Source organism: Myotis myotis, unplaced genomic scaffold (assembly GCF_014108235.1).
Source record: "Myotis myotis isolate mMyoMyo1 unplaced genomic scaffold, mMyoMyo1.p scaffold_m19_p_11, whole genome shotgun sequence".
Classification (NCBI taxonomy): domain Eukaryota; kingdom Metazoa; phylum Chordata; class Mammalia; order Chiroptera; family Vespertilionidae; genus Myotis; species Myotis myotis.
In genome coordinates, this window is record NW_023416315.1 from 11457580 (window position 1) to 11478197 (window position 20618).

Here is a 20618-nt window from a genome sequence, read left to right on the forward strand (position 1 = left end):
TTGCACAGATATTATAAAAGTATATGCTTTTGTTGGTGCAAGTGACTACAAATTAAATATATATGAATTTAAAGGACTGTTTAAATACTAAGTATCAGACTTCCTGATTTGTTACTGAATAGATGGTTCTGTCATAAATAACAATGAAAAAGGAATAGATGGTTCTTGTCATAAATGAAAAGTGAGGTTCATTTACTGGCCCCAACTTTCCCCCTTTTTAAATTCTGTTCTCTTTTCTGTGGTGTTGCTACTGGAGGGACACAGTGCCCACTGTACACTCCCACCCCAATACCAAAAACTGTAAAGGATCCAACTTTTACCCATCAATGCAAAATCAAATCATTATTTGCTTGCCACGTGTTAAGCTGTATCTCTAGTTTGAGGCATAAAAAGATTTTGTCTTATCTAGAGGGATTTCCTGTATTGACCTGGGAATGGAGACATGCAACTTCCTTGTGGGGGGAAGAGGTGCCTGTGAAGTGAGAGCACTAGGTGAGCTCTCACTTCTCTGTGTCTGGGCATGTCTCGTATATCTGGAAAACATTTAATATGTATCTCAGAAATACCCTTCCCCACTCATAAAAAAGAGAGACTGAATGCTGAGGGAGCTTAGATGGGAAGAGCAGCATTTACTAGACACGCAGTTTTACTTTATTTATATTTTGAGCATTAAAATTTAAAATCCCTTGCAAGTAGTAGGTGAATGAGCAAATAGAGAGGTTGAATTATAAACAATGTAAATCATGTATCTTCTTTGAAATATGTTAAGACAAGGAGGGTGGACAGGAGAAATTTTTGAGTGTGAGCTGGGCAGGATGATGAAGAGAAGAATCGAATTGGTGATTATCTGAAAATAAAATGATTGCAGTACTCCCTGGGGAAATTAACTGCCAGATGAGAAGCATATTGTGAAAACACAATGACTAACTTATCTTTTAAAAACAGTTTGGGGGATGACAACAGTTTTTTTTTTTTAACTTAAATTAAAAAATGAACTAATGAATCTGAAAAGGGTAAAAGAAAAATCCATATGATAAGCACTAACCAAGATAGACGCACTTGAAATTATTTTGGTGAAACCAATTATATATATATATATATATATATATATATATATATATATATATACTGTGAGTGCCTCTTATTATCAAAGGGACTGTGAGATATTTTTCGAGGTTGTGGGAGAAAATAACTCCCGAAAAAAGCTCAAAGAAATGTTTAAAATTCAGAGCAGAATTTAATAATGATTTGTTTGCCACTGAATTGCTTGGAAAGTGTGTCACAATCAAATGCCACTGTACTGATGGTCAAATAAATTTTGTTTTTAAAATATTTTTTTATTTATTTTTTATTTACAGTTGATACAAAATATTATATTAGTTTCAGTTGTACAACATGATAGGCATTTATATACCCTAATAAGTCTAGTACCCGCCTGACACCAAATGTAGTTATTACACTATTATTGACTGTTCCCTATGCTGTACTTTACATCCCCATGACTATTTTTATAACTGGCAATTTGTACTTCTTAATCCCTGCACCTTTTTATACATCCCCCCCAAATAAATTTTTATACTGGAAAATAATCTAGAAAAAACCTACATGGTCATATAAAACGTTAAAATTATATTAAATGTTTTGAATCAATCACATTAAGTATTGGCCTTGACATAATGTGAAAATGAGGATGATGATGTACTTCTAAAGGTGTTTAATAAGTGTGGTCAGGCCAAGATGGCTTTCCTGGCTTAAGCTGTAGTGCAGTGATGGCGAACCTTTTGAGCTCGGCATGCCAGCATTTTGAAAAACCCTAACTTAGCCCTAGCTGGTTTGGCTCAGTGGATAGAGCGTCAGCCTGCGGACTCAAGGGTCCCAGGTTCGATTCCGGTCAAGGGCATGTACCTTGGTTGCGGGCACATCCCCAGTAGGGAGTGTGCGGGAGGCAGCTGATCGATGTTTCTCTCTCATCGATGTTTCTAACACTCTGTCCCTCTCCCTTCCTCTTTGTAAAAAATCAATAAAATATATTTTAAAAAATAAAAAATAAAAACCCTAACTTAACTCTGGTGCTGTGTCACATATAGAAATTTTTTGATATTTGCAACCATCGTAAAACAAAGACTTGTATTTTTGATATTTATTTTATATATTTAAATGCCATTTAACAAAGAAAAATCAACCAAAAAAATGAGTTCGTGTGTCACCTCTGACACGCGTGTCATAGGTTCGCCGTCACTGCTGTAGTGCTTACCGCTTCAAGATGGAGCATCACCACTTCTCCCAAATCTTACCGTCCTCGTCAGTAGAACCCTCCTCCTGAGATCACCCCAGCCATCCGTGACCCGGAGAAGCTCACCTGCATGTACGCTATGAAGGACCTGTTTTTCTTCTCAAAATATGCCGTGGCGGTGTGTGCTTCATGGAGGCATGGGCATCTTTTGTTGGGTGAGAGAATCTCTAGTTTAGAAATATAAGCCAGCAAGTCCTCTTGCACTGGCCTTGACCTCTGGGAAAGACCAACCAAGTGCAGCTCTGTGGTTCCACATCTGTCAAAGCCGTGGGTGGTGGTACCTCTCCCAGTCATGGGAGGTTGTTTCTTGTTGTGTGTCGCAGGTGTAGCTTCTGTGAATGTGACTTCTAGAGGGCCGTGCTTTTATCTCTCTGCTGACTTCAGTGTGGAGCCCATTGGCCCAGCGTTGGTGACAGCAGCTCACAGTGCTACAAGGCTGTGGTTGCTGGTCAGTGTGCGGCATGGAGAATCGCTGCCCACGTGGTGTATACACTGTTGGGAAGTCACGTTGGCTCAAGGGCTGCCATAATATCAGAAAGATGAGTAATGGGTGGCTGTCAGCTAGTGGTGTTTAACCAGACACATACAGAAGTGTCACCTCTGCCGCTTGTAAAACAAGAAAATAAAAAAACAAACAAAGAAGATTCACCTGCCTGGTGTCCAGAGATTTGGGAGTTGTGGGCTGGATGTTTGAGTAAAAAGGAAAAACATCCTATTAGTGATTGTGACATGAATTCCCCCTTGAATTGCTGGGATATTTACCTCAGTTACAAGAAAATTATTTCTTTTCTCCATTGCTAGTTTCATAGGCTGCTGTTGTTATCTTAAATGTCCCTAGAAGCACCAGTAGAAGTTCATCAAATTGTGGAAAGGATGTTATATGGCAAGAGTAGAGAGTCATGAGGCATTTAGTCAGTGACTCCTTAAGAGGAAGATGGGACATTGAAACAAATGGCCAATGACAATAATAGCAGCCCCTGCAAAGTGCTGTTCCCAAACTAGGAATCTTCTCTGGAGAATGTGTGTTTATATTGTCATTTAATTGAGCAGAAAAGTTAACCGCTTGGAGCTGAAATGGGAGGAAACTGTCATAACGCTCTTTTAAGAGTTCACAAAAGTAGATGCTATTCGATAGCAGGGCTAGCAAGATCCGTGAGGAACCTCGCTTAATTATGAATGGCAATAGTAATTAATAGGATGTGGGAGCTGTTCTGCAGGGACTGAAATGTTATTCAAGTTTCCTTTCTCTTCTGCCGGTTTCTTTCTGCTTTGTTGGAGGTCTCAGGCCTTCAACTATGCAGGCATGAAATTCAAGTGTAAAAAGTGGATTATAAAAACCCAAGATTTTCCTTGGGGTATTAATTTATCTAGTTAAGAAAGACTTTTTTATCATTAGGTGTTTCTTTTCCAAAGAGGGAGGCGATTAGATATAAATTGAAAGAGAAAAATCCCTACATGATTGCCTTCTGGGTAGAATGTGAGACCTGCTGCCATAGAAACATCTCTGTGATTATGTGATCAGAGAAATGATGACAAAGCATACTTCTGATAACGCAGAGTTCTTTGCCACAGGCCTACAGTTTTATCTTTCGTGCACTCCCCCCACGTTGTCAACCACATCAATTTTACTGGAATGTCTCAAAACATCTGTAAAATACTGATTAAAATAGACACTGTGGTACTATAAAAGACAGGGCTTGTCTTTATTGTGTCTCTGTCTTACTCCTAGAATTGCATTTGCAGTTTTATTTAAAGCAAATATGTTATCTAAATCTCTTGTGGTAATCCTTGCTAGATGAAGGTGAATATTTTGGCCACACTGAGACAGAGGAACGGGAGCGGCTGGCCCCATTCTATTGTGGAAGTGTCGTTCTTCTGGGTGCAGAAAACGAATGAAGTGTTTCTGAAATGTCTGTGGTATCAGAGGAAAAAACAAAACAAAAAAAAACTCCATGTCAGAAACATAGCCAGAGAAGGCCACAGTGAAAAACACTTGAGGAAAAGAAAAACCACATAAGAGAAACCCTATGGGAGCCACAGAGCCCTCTCATTTCCTTTTTGTGGGCAGAAATTAGGATGTGGGACAACCACTTAATTAAGAAGCTTTTATCGTCTCCTTTGTCATGCTTCTCATTGCAACATGCTCCCCATCAAAGTCCTCTGTGAGGGTGAGGCATTCTTGACCCTTACCTCCGCCCTCCACTGCATACCCACTGCCTCAGCTTTGCTGTCTTCATTAGGGTGACTCCCCAACATCCCCTCCCATCCTCTTCCCTAGCAGTTGGCTGTAGATAGATTGGATGGTTTTCATTTGTTCTGTGAATACCTTTATATTTACTAGATGCTCTATTATAAAGCACACTATAAAATAGTTCCCGTTTTCTAACCCTCTGTGCAAGTAATCCCTTCCTTACTTCCATTTTTGTTTTTCCCACCCTTCATTCTGTCTTCCTCACTTATTCTTACATGTGTAGCTGTCTTGACTCTCCAATTAGATTGTAAGGGTGTGGACAGGATGGGCTTCTTTTACGTCTTTTGTACCTCTACCCAAAGCTGCTCTAATGTGTAATGCAGTGTTTATATACATAGTAGGCTTGCCTTAGCTTGGGTTCTCTAGAAACAGAGTCTGAGGCAAAACTTACATGGAAAGGTTTTTTTGAGGAGGTGCAGTTTCAGAACAGCTGTGCCTCACTAGGGCACAGGGGAAGCAGACCAGTACAAGGTAACATGTTACCAAGCTGCCCATAGCTTCTGGCTCATGACAGAGCCTGAGCCAGACCATCACCCCTAAGGAGACTGAGACAGCTGGTGGGGTTGTAGAAAAGGTGGCAGCAGGGTCAGGGACTGCATTGGGTCCAATACAACACCCAATAAATAAATATTGGCTGAGCAAGTAAACATAATAAATATACTATATAGTAAACATTTATTCACTTCTGGTGGTTAATTGCTTCCTATGTTTTTACCTTACTCGTATTATTGGGAGATACAAAGGGTGATTTAAGAGTCAGCACAAATTAAATACATGAGTATTGAGAGATCAGAGTAGAGGAAGAATAAAAATGTGTGAGGTCAAGGGAATTGATCAAGGAAGGCTTCCTGGAGGAGGTGAGCATTGAGCTGTCTTTAGAAGGCTGCAATGGTAAGGATTTATAAATAGGATGAGAGGCCCAGTGCACAAAATTTGTGCACTCGGGGTGGGGGGCCCTCAGCCCGGCCTGTGCCCTCTCCCAGTCTGGGACCCCTTGGGGGATGTCCACCTGCTGGCTTAGGCCCGCTCCCCAGGATATCAGGCCTAAGCTGGCAGACAGCCATCCCTCTGGCAGCCCGGGAGTGCTCCCCGGGAGATCAGGCCTAAGCTGGCAGACAGCCATCCCTCTGGCAGCCCGGGAGTGCTCCCCGGGAGATTAGGCCTAAGCTGGCAGACAGCCATTCCTCTGGCAGCCCGGGAGCCCCACTTGTCAGCGGGGAGCAGGCCTATGCTGCAGTCAGACATCCTTAGTGCTGCTGAGGAGGCAGGAGAGGCTCCCGCCACCACTGCTGTGCTGGCAGCTGTCAGCTTGGCTTGTGGCTGAGAAGAGCCCCCCCTGTGGGAGTGCACTGACCACCAGGGGGCATCTCCTGCATTGAGCATCTGCCCCCTGGTGGTCAGTGTGTGTCATAGTGACCAGGCATTCCCAGTGGTTCTGCTGTTAGGGTCAATTTGCCTATTGCCCTTTTATTATATAGGATAGAGGCCTGGTGCACGGGTGGGGGCCAGCTGGGGTGCCTGGCCAGCCTGGGTGAGGGGCTGAGGGCCGTTTTCAGGCTGGCCACACCCTCTTCAGGGTGGGGGTCCTCACTGGGGTGCCTGGCCAGCCTGGTTTGTTGGTGATGAACTCCTTTAGCTTTTTCTTGTCTGTGAAGCACTTTACCTGACCTTCAATTCTGAATGATAGCTTTGCTAGGTAGAGTAATCTTGGTTGTAGGTTCTTGGTATTCATCACTTTGAATATTTCTTGCCACTCCCTTCTGGCCTGCAAAGTTTCTTTTGAGAAATCACATGACAGTTGTATGGGTACTCCCTTGTAGGTAATAACTGTTTTTCTCTTGCTGCTTTTAAGATTCTCTCTTTATCTTTTGCCCTGGGCATTTTAATTATGAGGTGTCTTGGTGTGGTCCTCTTTAGATTCCTCTTGTTTGGGGTTCTCTGCGCTTCCTGGACTTGTAAGTCTATTTCTTTCACCAGGTAAGGGAAGTTTTCTATCAGTATTTCTTCAAATATGTTTTCAATATCTTGCTCTCTCTCTTCTTCTGGCACCCCCATAATTTGGATATTGGTATGCTTGAAGTTGTCCCAGAGGCTCCTTATACTATCTTCATATTTTTGAATTCTTTTTTCTTTTTTCTTTTCCGGTTGGGTGTTTTTTGCTTCTTCATATTTCAAATTTTTTGGCTTGATTCTTGGGATCCTCTCTTCTGCTGTTGGATCTCTGTATATTGTTCTTTATTTCAGTCAGTGTATGCTTAATTTCTGATTGGTTCTTTTTTATATCCTTGAGGGTCTCACTAAATTTCTTGGAGGTTTCTAGAAGATTCTTGAGTAACCTTATAACCATGGTTTTGAACTCTATTTCCAGTATTTTGCTTTCATCCATTTCTTTCATTTGTGACTTGTTTCTTTGTCTCCACATTTTGGCTGCTTCCCTGTGTTTGTTTCTATGTACTGGGTAGCTGCTAAGTCTCCTTGAGTTAATGGAGTGGCCTTGTGTGGTTGGTGTCCTATAGGGCCCAGTAGCTCAGCCTCCCCAGTCCCCTGAGGAAGAATGAGGAATTTTTTTTATTAATTGAAGGAAAACAGATGCCAGTTACTTTAAAAAGGCCTTTTATAGGCTGAAGTAGTAGAAAGATGGGAAGGAGTATAAAAAATTAGAATATAATTCAATTCATTATACTAGTAGACGATAACATTTAATAGACTAATTCTGAAAATAAAATTTTAATTTTACTTTGTAGCTTAGCAAGTTTTGTGCAGACAATATGAAAGATTTTATACAAGCTGTTTTGTTCTAAGGATGGCATTACAAATGAGGTATTTTGTTTTCTTATTCTAACTTAAATACTGATCCTAGGTAGAACTAGTATAGAAGAAACAATCGTTTCAAAGATTTTAGGACCCCTTCTTCCATGGTCCCTGATTGGGGCTTAGATATATATGGAGCCCCTCCTTCCTCACTTGCTGTGACAGGGGCCTAATACGTCCTCCCCCCCCCCCCCCCAGGAGGTGAGCCGTTCTTTCCTTGAACAGTTCCGCTTGGTACAGAGTTCTTAGTCTTCTATTGAAGTAGAATCTACCTCTGGGGATGCTTTTCTTCTAATAGACGTTATAGTGAGCTTTAAAAATTGATGAAGGCCCTGTCCCTACCCTAGACCAATTAGGTCTCTGGGAGAAGGGCCCAAGCATCAGTGTGTTTCTCCAAGTGCCTGGGGGAGCTTCACTGGCAGAGGGGATTGCCAGCTACTGTACTCCTGGGTGCCCATCCCATTTTTAAAGAGCTCTCTCATGTTTCACCTCTATCTCTTCTCCAAGAAAACTATCCTCCAGGCTTCATGTGAAACGGCTTGTCATGTTCTAAAGGTCTATATGTTGAGTATCAATTTATACCGAAACGACTATACCAGGGCTTTCCTTTATAAAAAAATTTAGTGAAATACAGTTGTAGTGATCAGAATCACTGCACAAGAAAACAGACCAAAATTTAATCATGGGCTATTCAGTATATATACATGGGCTTATGCTTTTGTATCTATCCTTTAATGGAGTTCGTTAACTTGAAATTCAAGGTCTACTCAGTTGCAACACTGGGACTAAAATGCACTGTAAGAATATGGATTTGGGGCTTTCCTGAGTCAGAAGTCTCTGTGCTGAGCTGGCTTTTCTGAGTCTAGCTCTGTTTTTTAATGATTCAGCATTCTGCTTTTTGTAATGATTTAAAAACCAACCCAGGGCAGTGGCAAAAATAAGCAAAAGATAGGATATATACTTGGCTTGATTTAGTTGGAAATTAACCAAACACAGCTTTGTAAAAAGGACGATATAATAGAATGTGTGTGTGTGTGTGTGTGTGTGTGTGTGTGTATAATATTTTTTTTTTTTTGGTTTCAAGTTTGGTAATGAATTAGAAATTATAATATAGATAGTTTTAGAATCTAGGTTTCTTCCAAAAGTCTATGCATATTATTGTATCTTGCAAGGTAAGGTAACCATAGCTTTGTGTTCACAATTTCTATGGGCATAAGGATTGCTTTTGCCTTGGGAAATTCTGTTAAAATTGAATTTCTCACCACTGAAGTGAGGGTTCATTGCCTGTCTCTCATGAGGTGATGTTCGAACATTTAGAACAGTGTGTGGTGGAGGGAGTGGCTAAAGCATTGTGGCTCCCCCACCATAAAACTGGTTCCTGGACCCTGATCTGGGCACCGGGATGAAGATGGGTGACCTGGTCTGCAGGCATGGTGCCTAGAGACTGGGGTGATCTGAGAAATGGCATTTGGGGTGAAAATGGAATTGAAAACTAATCCAGGCAGGGGTGAGAAGAGGCTCTGAAGAGAGGCCAACAGTGGGTGTCAACAGGTGGGGAAGTTTGGGGAGGAAGTGTCAAGAGGAGCCCCAGTTTTGTTTTCTTTAAATATATTTTTTATTGATTTCAGAGAGGAAGGGAGAGGGAGCGAGAGATAGAAACATCAATGATGAGAGAGAATCAATGATTGGCTGCCTCCTGCACGCCCCCACCTGAGGATCGAGCCTGCAGCCTGGCCATGTGCCCCTGACTGGAATCAAACCTGGGACCCCTCAGTCCATAGGCCGACGCTCTATCCACTGAGTCGAACCAGCTAGGGCAGGAGCCCCAGTTTTTAGTATGAGTGTAGCCGTCTATCCTGGCTGTTAAGAGGAGGGATCAGGCATGGAGCTGAGAGAAAGTTGCAAGATGATCTGACATTTTTTTCCCCTGTAAGGGATATAAACTATTTCATCCGTTTCTACTGAGAAAAAACAAGTTCAATATTACTTAATTTTTCCTAAAATCATGATAGTGGTCAGCAGCCTGGAAATCATACCTTTTTCCAGTTGATGTTTCTCTGAATACTCTGCAGTCATGGACCCTAACCTCACTCTTGAATTCCTGCTTGATGTTCACGCATTTGTTGTGCCTAAAGCAGTTGAATTCTGCCCCTCCGCTGCATTTTCATCTGGTCAGGTGTTTGGCATCTTGCCTACCGCCAGCAGCTCCCGGGACATGCCACACCTCTCGTTCCCCACCCAGAGTGCTTCATTCATTTGTGACTTCCATTTTGTGGTGCCGTATGGAGGCCGGAGGTGACAAGGAACTGTGGCAGCCATAGTTCTGTCCCCGCGACCACACACAGTCATTCCAGTTAACTTAGACCGTTTCTTTCTGAATGAAGGCTGGTTCCATTTCTTTTCTTCTGATCCCTTTCAGAGAGTGCTCAGCTTTGGTGAGGAATGAAACCCTAGGGCCCATTTCCAGCTGGGTGCAGCTCCAAACTGCACTCAAAGCCAACACTAATTATGTTAGAAGTTTCTTATTAATAACAGAGTGAATGTGAGTGAATATTGAAGATTAATTTTCTCTAATAAGAAGGCTTGGCTATTTTGTTATGATGTGAAGCTGTCTCGGTATCTATAGATGGAACTGGCATAGAGCCTCAAATGTCAGGAGGGGGTGATGGTGCCCTCTAGCAGGCTCTTTAAAGTTTGATTAATGAGTTATTACAAATTATTAAGGCAAAATTAAAGTTTTCACTGTGTAGCACTGTTTAAAATAGCAGATTTGTTATTTGTACTTTAAAATGACAAAATCACTTCTTTAAAAATATTCTCTTACCAATCTTTTATCAGTTATGTCAATGAATTGATTAGTTTTAATTTGGGAAGATTCACGACATGGTAGATCAATGATTTTTTATATGGTAAAATATTATGCAGAAACTAAAACTTGATATTATAGGGTATTTAATAACTTGAGTGGAACCCCACTCAAGACCAGTTAAATCAGAATCTCAGGTATGGGTTTTAGGCACCTGGAGTCTTAATTTTTTAACAGCTTTATTGAGCTATAATTCACATACAACTACACATATTTAAAATGAACCAGCAGGGTTGAGAACAATTACAGTGGGATTCAGAATGATGAGCTGTTCTTCTTATCTAATATTTAATACCTAGAGGCCCAATGCACGAAATTCATGCAAGAGTAGGCCTTCCTTCCCCTGGCTGCCAGCACCGGCGTCCCTCCAGCACCTGGGACCCAGGCTTCCCTTGCAGCCCCGGCTTCGTCCGAAAGGTCGTCCGGAAGGACATCCGGTTTAATTAGCATATTACACTTTATTTATAGATAATAACACAAAAGAAAGTCGTTATTGATATTTTCACCATCTAGCCCTTTGTTTCTTTTGAGACATAGTGTGACTCTTTTTGAGGCATAATATGACCACATATGACAAAAAGAAACATTATCGTTATTTTATGCCAGGCTATCTATCAGTGTTACCCGTAAACTCTCTGTCCCAGGAAGAACTGTCTCCACACACAGTCTGAGTTTGAGGGCCAATTGGTTCATCTGTCCTGCTCTGATATGCTCATGAAAATTCAAGCTTTTAAAATAATCTGGGTTAAGGGTCAGCCAGTGCCTCTGATCATATGTAATGGAGTAGACTACTCATTGCCAAAGTACAGATGTGTGGCAACCGGGGAGGGGAGGGCTGGGATGGGGAAAGGTGGGACCAGGCAGGATGTCTGCTGGTGCTGCTCTGAGCAGGCACCCGCCTGAAACCCTCTCATTGAATAATGCTCCATATAGCAATTGTGTAAGACTTTTACTGGCTATTTTTCAGCCAGTGCTAGTAAAATAGTACATATTTAGAAAATGATATAAAAAGTTAGCCAATGAAATAGTATTAATGGCCAATATTAGAAAATTGATTAAGTGAATATGATTTTTATATGGTAAAATATTATGCAGAAACTAAAACTGATATTATAGGATATTTAATAACTTGGAGAAATGTTCATTTTATATTGTTAAGTGAGAACAGCAAGTTACTGAATCCATGCACACTGTATGATACAACTGCTACTTTCAAAAATGTGGACACAGCCCTGACCGGTTTGGCTCAGTGGATAGAGCATTGGCCTGCAGACTCAAGGGTCCCAGGTTCGATCCCGGTCAAGGGCATGTACCTTGCTTGCGGGCACATCCCCAGTAGGGAGTGTGCAGGAGGCAGCTGAATCGATGTTTCTCTCTCATCGATGTTTCTAAGTCTCTATTCCTCTCCCTTCCTCTGTGTAAAAAATCAATAAAATATATATTTTCTTAAAAAATGCAGTCACACATACATACAGGGAAAATATAACACTTGCAAGACAAACACCAAAATATTGACAATTTTTATGTTTGGTGGTGGAAGAAAACACTTGTTCTTCATTTAAAAAAATTCTGTACTTTTCATGTTTTGAAAAATAAAAACACTTTTTTTTAATCAGAGAAAAATATGAACATTATTTAAAAATAGCTTTAAAACTTCCCTCAAATAAAAATAAAACCCCGTCTAAAACAATCCAGACAGAACAAGGAACAAAAATAAATGTAATTAGCATTCCAGCTTCAAACTAGTGTGTTACCCAGTAAGCCCTCACTAAATGTTTTTTAAAGGGAGCTGAGCAAAATAAAACCCTGCTGAAATTGGAACTAGTTCAGTTGCTTTTCAGAATCATCAAACCATTTTGTTTTGTTTATCCTATCAAGTTCGAGGTTGCAAGGCATTTGTATTACAGTCGAGGTGTGATGGCCTTTCGTTTCATTTTGACCGACTCCAGCTGTTTTTCGTAAGAGGACAGGGCAGTGTGCAAATCAGCACATTTCTGCACATGGGCTGCATGTCGCATTAGCTCTTGCTGACTAATTTCAGAAGTGCTTCCATCTGAGGAGCATCCTCCCCAGGGAGAGGAGGTGAAATGAGTCTACACACTCCTTATATTGAGGTAATTGAAGTGGCTAAAGAACAGTAGGAACTCCCTAAATTACTTATGCGTGTGTCCCCTTTCACCAAGCCCCATGTACTGAGCCTTAGCGCCGTCCACTACTTTTGCCACTTGCAGCTTCAGTCTCTCCCTGTGTCTCCGTATTATATCTGTCTTCCGAACCTTCACATGCGCTCAGGTCTCCTCTGGCTTCTCATCTCTGCTGCTGCCCGGGTCACCATTCCACTTCGCTCCTTCCTTTCACTGCCAAGGAGGGGGTTAGTAGTTTACTACCTGATCGCAGCCGGAAGTGCTTTCTTCCTCCTCTGGATCCCCATGTCTTTTATCAGCCGGAGCCCAGGCAAATCCTGTCTTTGACACACTTCTCCCTCTACCTCTAAGCTTTGGGACACAGCAGGCCCTGTGGGGACTGGTTTCTGAGGCTTTGGGGCAAGAACCTGGAAAGGTTTGTAGAGGCTTCTGGCTTTTCCTGTGGAACATATGTCCATGAAGTTCCTTGTGGGCTTTTCAGTGGGCTGTTAAAAAATCCTCACCCAGGGATATTGATTTGAGGCACAGAGGAAAGGGGAAAGAGGAGAGAGAGAGAGAGAGAGAAAGAGAGAGAGAGAGAGAGAGAGAGAGAGAGAGAGAGAGAGAGAGAGAGAGAGAGAGAGAGAGAGAGAAAGAGAAACATTGATCAGGGTTGCTTCCCATATGCACCCCGACTGAAGATTAAGCCCACAACCTAGGTGTGTGCCCTGACTGGGAATTGAACCTGCAACCTTTTGGTGTACAGGATGCCTCTCCAACCAACTGAGCTACCCAGCCAGGGCAGCCTTGTGTGTTTTTTTACATATATCTCAGATCTAAACTTAACTGCCTTTCCAACATTAACAAAGTTTTATCTCTCATGTAGTGGCTCCCTCCCCTCCCCTCATACAAGATTCAAATCCCATCTCTGACATGGACAAGTTCTCTGACTTTGGGGTGTGTTACTGAACTCTGTGCCTCGATATGCTCTTAATGGAACAATGGCCACCTAAGGGGAATTATTGTAGGATTGAAAGAAGCCTTCAGCCTTATACCTGGGCCCTGAAAGTTACTCACTGAATGCATTTTTTTTTTTGAACTGGCTCCCTCTTTTCGTACCTGAAAACTGGTTCAGAGTACTACACTGAGGTGTGAGAGCCTAGCAGCCAGAAAATTGCGCGATTCAAGCTGGCGTCCCAGCAAACTGCCAAATCTTGGTTTATGAGTCTCCCGGGCAGTAACTGCAAAGTCACCAACCACAGTTATAAGTCCATGCGTGCCAAAGTCTTTTCTCTCTGCTTTGCTCAACCAGTGTGATCTGTCCAAAGAACTGGAAATTATAGAAAACATATACAGCAAGTGTTACAGCCCAGGTGAAGTCATACGCTGGAGCTCTGGGTGCTGCCAAGTCGCTCACAGTCATGGAGGAAGGAAAGGGGAAGCATCACATGTCCTCTTCTCTTGGAATTGCCACCCTCCTCTCATTTCCAGTGCCAGTGTCTTCTCACAGGATTTACAAGAGAAGAAAAGTCCCACTGTGCTGGAAATGGTAGAAAACGTTCCCAAACTTGCTTAGTGTTCTTCCTAGCAACAGACCTGGTGACTTCCTCCATGTCTCTTCCGGGTGGCACTGCTCTCCGAGTATTTATCACTTTCTTCCACGTGCTAGCCGCCCAGCCGAGGGTCATTAGCCACTTTCTGTGTCCCAGTTTTCTGCTCTATTAGATAATAGAATTGCTCACCTCATAAGATGATGAAGACCAAACATATGCCAGCCGGTTTCAAAAGTAGCTACATGCGCATGTTGCTTCGTCGTCATTCACTCTGCATAAACAGTGAATGCAACTGTGGGCTGGTGGAAGTCACGTGGACTTAGAATCACAAAGTTTGCCGCTGGGGTCCTGACTTCGGCACTTACTAGCTGTGATGAATTATTGTGAAGCCACCTAGTCTTACTGAAATGCTATCTGTAAAATGTCAAGAAAATACCTATTTTTCAGTATTAAGTGAGATTACTTCTGTGCAAAATAAACCACAAAATGCCATACAACACAACATGGTATTATTATGTCTTTTTTTAAAAAAAATCTTCATTGTTGAAAGTATTACAGATGTCCTCCTTTTTCCCCCATTGACCTCATGTAGCCCGCACCGCCCCCCCACTCCCACCCCAGGCCTTCCCCACACTTTTGTTTGTGTCCATGGGTTATGCATATATGCATATAAGTTCTTTGGTTAATCTCTTCCTTCCAACACACCAAATCCTGCCTTCCCTCTGAGATCTGACAGTCTGTTCCATGCTTCTATGTTTCTGGATCTGTTTTGTTCATCAGTTTATTTTGTTCTTTAGATTCCACATATGAGTGAGATCATGTGATACTTGTCTTTCTCTGACTGGCTTATTTCGCTTAGCACAATACTCTCCAGGTCCCTCCATACTGTCTCAAAAAGTAAGAGATCCTTCTTTTTTACTGCTGCGTAGTATTCCATGGTGAAATGTACCACAGCTTTTTTTATCCACTAATCTACTGAGGGGCACTTGGACTGTTTCCAGATCTTAGCTTTTGTAAATTATGCTGCTATGAATATAGGTGTGCATATATTCTTTCTGACTGGTGTTTCAGGTCTCTTAGAATATGTTCCTAGAAGTGGGATCACTGGGTCAAATGGCAGTTCCATATTTATTTTTTGAGGAAACTCCCTACTGCTTTCCATAATGGCTGCACCAGTCTGCATTCCTACCAGCAGTGCACTAGGATTCCCTTTTCTCCACATCCTAGCCAGCACTTGTCATTTGTTGATTTGTTGACCATAGTCATTCTGAAAGGTGTGAGGTGATACCTCATTGTCATTTTAATTTGCATCTCTCTGATAATTAGTGACTCTGAGCATTTTTCATATGTCTCTTGGCCATCTCTATGTCCACTTTGGAGAAGGGTCTGTTTAGGTCCTTTGTCCATTTTTTTAATTGGATTGCTTGACTTGCTTTTGTTAAGTTGTATGAGTTCCTTATATAAGTTGGATATTAACCTCTTATCAGATGTATCATTGCCAAATATGTTTTTCCGAACAGTGGGCACCCTTTTCATTTTGTTGATGGTTTCTTTTGCTGTGCAGAAGCTTTTAATTTTGACGTAGTCCTATTTATTTTCTCTTTTGTTTCCCTTGCCCTAGGACAGTGATGGCGAACCTGTAAGACGCGTGTCAGAGGTGACATGCAAACTTATTTTCTTTTAAATATATTTTATTGATTTTTTACAGAGAGGAAGGGAGAGGGATAGAGAGTCAGAAACATCGATGAGAGAGAAACATCGATCAGCTGCCTCTTGCACACTCCCTACTGGGTATGTGCCCGCAACCAAGGTACATGCCCTTGACCGGAATCAAACCTGGGACCCTTGAGTCCGCAGGCCGACGCTCCATCCACTGCGCCAAACCGGTCAGGGCACAAACTTATTTTTTTTGGTTGATTTTTCTTTGTTAAATGGCATTTAAATATATAAAACAAATATCAAAAATATAAGTTTTTGTTTTACTATGGTTGCAAATATCAAAAAATTTCTATATGTGACACGGCACCAGAGTTAAGTTAGGGTTTTTCAAAATGCTGACACGCCAAGCTCAAAAGGTTTGCCATCACTGCCCTAGGAGGACCACAAGTATCCAATTAGAATAGTCAAGAAGGTTTGGTTACTCCAGGCAGACTCACTGACTACCATGAGATATTGGAGTTTGACAGCCTGACAGTAATGACAGAGACAGAAAAACTAAAAAAGCAGACACGAGAACTTAAAAAGCTCTTCAGTGTGGGGCTTTTAGCTAAAAGAAGAGATCCCAGGCTAATTGAAAGGTAAATTAGACAAAGCAGTTGAGATCTTTGGGAAACAATTTCACTTTGGCAGGAGTGTACCAGATGACCTAAAATGACAGATTTTGCTAATTTCCATGATTGCCTCAGGGAAGGATGAAGCTAACTTGGCTCTGTTTTTGCAATATGCTTCTCAAACATAACTTCTTGGTCTGCTGCACAGGTAATTACTCTAACTACAAAATTCATGTTGCCAATTATCTCAACTATGGCCTAATTTTTTCTAATGATGCTGGAACCTAATTCTCCTGGGTTTTGCAATCTCTTCCAAATAAATAGTAAAACCTCGATTCAGCAAATGAATTGTTTGGACATGTCAGTTTATGTAGCTATTTATATCTTCAGGATGGTTTGCAGTCTATTTGGAGAATTGGTAATTATTAATTTTAAGTAATGACTTTGGCACTAAAATAAATTTATTTTAATTTATTGACTATTAGGTTTTCTTTTTAAAAAAATAATAGTTTATTGATTTTTCGAGAGGAAGGGGGAGGGAGAGAGAGAGAAACATTGATGTGAGAGTGCAACATTGATTGGGGATCCAGCCCGCAACCTGGGCATGTGTCCTTGACTGGGAATGGAACCAGCAAACTCCCTGTGCACAGGATGACACCCAATCAACTGAGCCACACCGGCCAGACAGTTTTCATTATTTTTATGCCACTATTTGCTCTGTGAAATAGTATCCAGTTTTTATGATAGCATGAACATTATTCTAGGAGGCCAATGCCTTATCCATTAGGCAACTGGGGCTTCTTGAACATTATTCTAGATGGCATGCTTACCTAATTTGTAGGTAACATGAAGGTGAGAGGCATAAAAAATATTTGGAAGGATAGAACTGAGAAGCCAGAGTTTTGAGCAGGTTGGAATAATGAACTCCATTCGATAAAGGTAACATATTAATGGGATGGGGTGAAAATAAACCTTCATTTTTATTTATTGATTTGAGAGAGAGAAAGAGAGAGATATGAAGAGAGAAAGAGAGAAACATCAATTTGTTGTTCCATTTATTTTTGCATTCATTGGTTGATTCTTGTATGTTGCCTGACCAGGGATTGAACCCATAACGTTGGGATATCGGGATGGTGCCCTAACCAACTAAGGCTAATAACAATACTCTAAAGAAAGGAAGTGATTTTACATAATGTAAATATAATGAGACAGCATACTGCAACAAAGATACTTCTCTAAGATTGTTTAGATGAGTGTAAGAAAGTTTGGTGAGTTTTTTCCAAATGAATTGTAAATGATGTTCCAGAGATTTTAGCTCAGCTTTTACACTCCTGTGTCATGATGGACTGAGTCAGTTAGGACAGATTTCAGTGATGACTCTTCTGATAGTTGCCTGAGCTGATTTCTCCAAAATAGCGTAATGAAATCTCAGCAAACTTTATCAATTTGGAAGTGTGTGTGTGTGTGTGTGTGTGTGTGTGTGTGTGTGTGGTGAAGAGAGAAATGTTAATCCTTTCCCAAACAAATTAGTTCTTTAATCTGAGGAAATCTGAATGCACTGGGAAGACTCCTGGATGCTTCTGTTTCCACTTTCCAATGTGAGAAAATGCATTGTGACAAAAGAAGACAAAGCGCCTACAAGGGGGGAGTAGCCTTGCCTCTAGCTGCCTGTTAACTGCATTCCCTCAAGGCAATTTATGGTTAGGAGAGAGACCAGCTCTTTATAATTCTAGTTCCACTATTTTGGAGATAGGACTAAGCTCTCTTGGCTTCAGCTTCTCTTTTATAAATTGGAGATAATAATAGTACTTAGGGCAGAGAGTTCTTGTGAGGATTAAAGCCCTTTTTTCTTAGCACAGTCTCTAGCTCATCTGAAGTGCTCAATAATTTAGCTACCAGGATTATTTTTATCCTTATTATTCCTTAAGGGGCAGCAACCCTGAGGTTAGGCTCCCTTCTGCTCACACAGCCATAGCATCCGTACCTAGTCATCAGTGTGGCTCCACCTCTTCTGATCATGCCCACCCTAGGCTGAAATAGAGTTATGTCCAGCCCAGTTCATGATCCCACTTTATCCTCCCCAGAAGACTTGATTCTGTCCTGGAGTTTGCTCAGACCTTGCACAAGTCACTGTACATCTCAGAGCCTGTCACTGCCTCTTGAAAATTGGGGAACTATTTAATTTTACTGGGATTTTAAAATTTTTGTTGTGTTTTTAATCCTCACCTGATTCTATTGATTTCTAGAGACAATGGAAGGGAGAGGGAGAGACACACAAAGAGAGAAACATCAATGTGAGAGAGACTCATCAATTGGTTGCCTCCCGCACATGGCCTGAGGCTAGGGGTCAAGCCTACAACCGAGGTATATGCGCTTCATTGGAATTGAACCCACAACCCTTCGTCCTCTGGCCAATGCTCTAACCACTGAGAAAAACTGGCTAGGACTGGGTTTTTAAATTTTGGATACTATTACTTTAAATTGAATTTGTTTTTAAAACAAACTTGAGTTATGAGGTGCAAAATATGTGGAAAAGACCATGTTAGAGCTAGATCAAAGAACATCTCTGACTTTCTCTATTTAAAAAAAAAATGACAAAAAACTATACTTGGGCTCCATCCCACCTGAAATTCTGACTTATTGGCCAAGGATTTACTTGGCCTGTGTGGGGGCCAAGCCATCAATATTTTTTGAAAGCTCTCCCTGTGGTGCGAATGTAGCCACAACATCAAGCACTTGGCAAGCCTGGGTGAGGCTGTGAGCAGTGGAGGCAGGTCCGGATCTCCTGTCTTCTGCTCTTCTCACCACAGACTAACCCCAAGTTCTGGTTTCAAAGAGACTTTCTAAACAATCCTTTCTGTGACTCTCACCCTTTTTCATTAAAGGGAGGTATTAAACAAACACACTACTCAAGCACTTCTGTTTAATTAAGGTTTCACTCTGTGTAGTTCTACTCTAACCTCATGCTTGTTTCCCTTATTCCCAGATGCCTCTTTCCCCACTGCCTTCTAAGCCACCTATAAACGTAATTGCATTGCTGAGTTCCTCTCTGGCATCGTCAACCTTGATCAAATACTTAGTTCTTCATTGTTTGTTCTTTTAAGTCTGTATTAGATTCTTCCGAGCCGTGGCCTGTGTGTTGATGTGATTATAAAGCCTGGTGTATTCCCATGAAGTATGAGAGTAGACTAAGATCAAGGGCTTCTTTTTCCTTTTTGATTTGTGTATAGCGTGTTTCCTGCTATTTATGGATCATTCAGACCAAAATGTAATTGGAATTATGTTACCTTTATTTCATTACCTGTTGCCGTTAAACTGCTTAAAGTTTCTTAATCATTGAGGTCCTTAAATACAGTAAACCTTAGTTCAAATTTAATCATGGAGTTTAATATGTATTAAGTTCTCCTTGTCAATTGTAGTAGGATAATAGAATGAAATCTCAGGTCAATAGAATAAACTAACCCCAAACAATTTTTCACTGTTCTGATTTTTTTTCTTTTTCAGGAGTCTTTGTGACACTCTTCTTCAGCAGTCCCCACCCTTGTTTGCTGAAGACTTTCACCAAAGCTGCTCTCAGCTGTTGGCATCATCCTGAGAAAAAGACAGCTTCAAAAATCAGGGAAACGTTCAGGAAACCCTTGGCCCAGCAGATCTTCCAAAGGTGAGGGCCCGTCAGTTCCCGTTTTGTGTTTAGAAATCTAAATGAGTTGTTCTGTATTCTGAAATATACCTCTTATAAAAGAGTGGATAGAGGATTAGGGTGTTGAAAATTCTCTATCCAGAATTGAGTTTTTCTTTTTTAGGAGACTGTTTTAGAAGTTATAAAGAAAATCAATTGGCTGTTTTGACCAAACAGGAATTTACTTTATTTGACATTGCAGTTCTGACCTAAGAAGACTTCTCTCTCTCTCTCTCTCTCTCTCTCTCTCTCTCTCTCTCTCTCTCTCTCTCTCTCACACACACACACACACACCTACTTTTAAAAAAATCAATAACATTTCCTTCTCAGAGAAATGTCTTATGTGTAGTAGTGCCCCCTTATCCATAGGAGAAATATTCCAAGACTCCCAGCAGATCTCTGAAACGGCAGATAGTACCAAACCCCATACTTACTATGTTTTTTTCCTATACATACGAACTTAATGGAAGTGCTTTATGACTTCTCTTTGGCATATCCGAATTGCCAGCATCACCACTCTTGCACATTGGGGTCATTATTTTTTTTTTAAATATATTTTATTGTTTTTTTACAGAGAGGAAGGGAGAGAGATAGAGAGTTAGAAACATCGATGAGAGAGAAACATCGATCAGCTGCCTCCTGCACATCTCCTACTGGGGATGTGCCCGCAACCAAGGTACATGCCCTTGACCAGAATCGAACCTGGGACATTTCAGTCCGCAGGCCGACGCTCTATCCACTGAGCCAAACCGGTTTCGGCGGGGTCATTATT

At 41.3% G+C, this 20618-nt stretch overlaps 1 protein-coding gene across 24 annotated transcripts in view; it reads left to right on the top strand.

Annotated features, from left to right (window-relative positions):
- Positions 1-20618, top strand: part of NRCAM (neuronal cell adhesion molecule) — a 255311-nt gene that overhangs the window by 34708 nt on the left and 199985 nt on the right. For all 24 annotated transcript variants that reach the window (XM_036327473.1, XM_036327498.1, XM_036327472.1 and 21 more), the window contains exon 2: positions 19672-19828. The gene's annotated coding sequence lies outside the window, so the exon portion shown is untranslated. The remainder of the gene's footprint in view (positions 1-19671; positions 19829-20618) is intronic.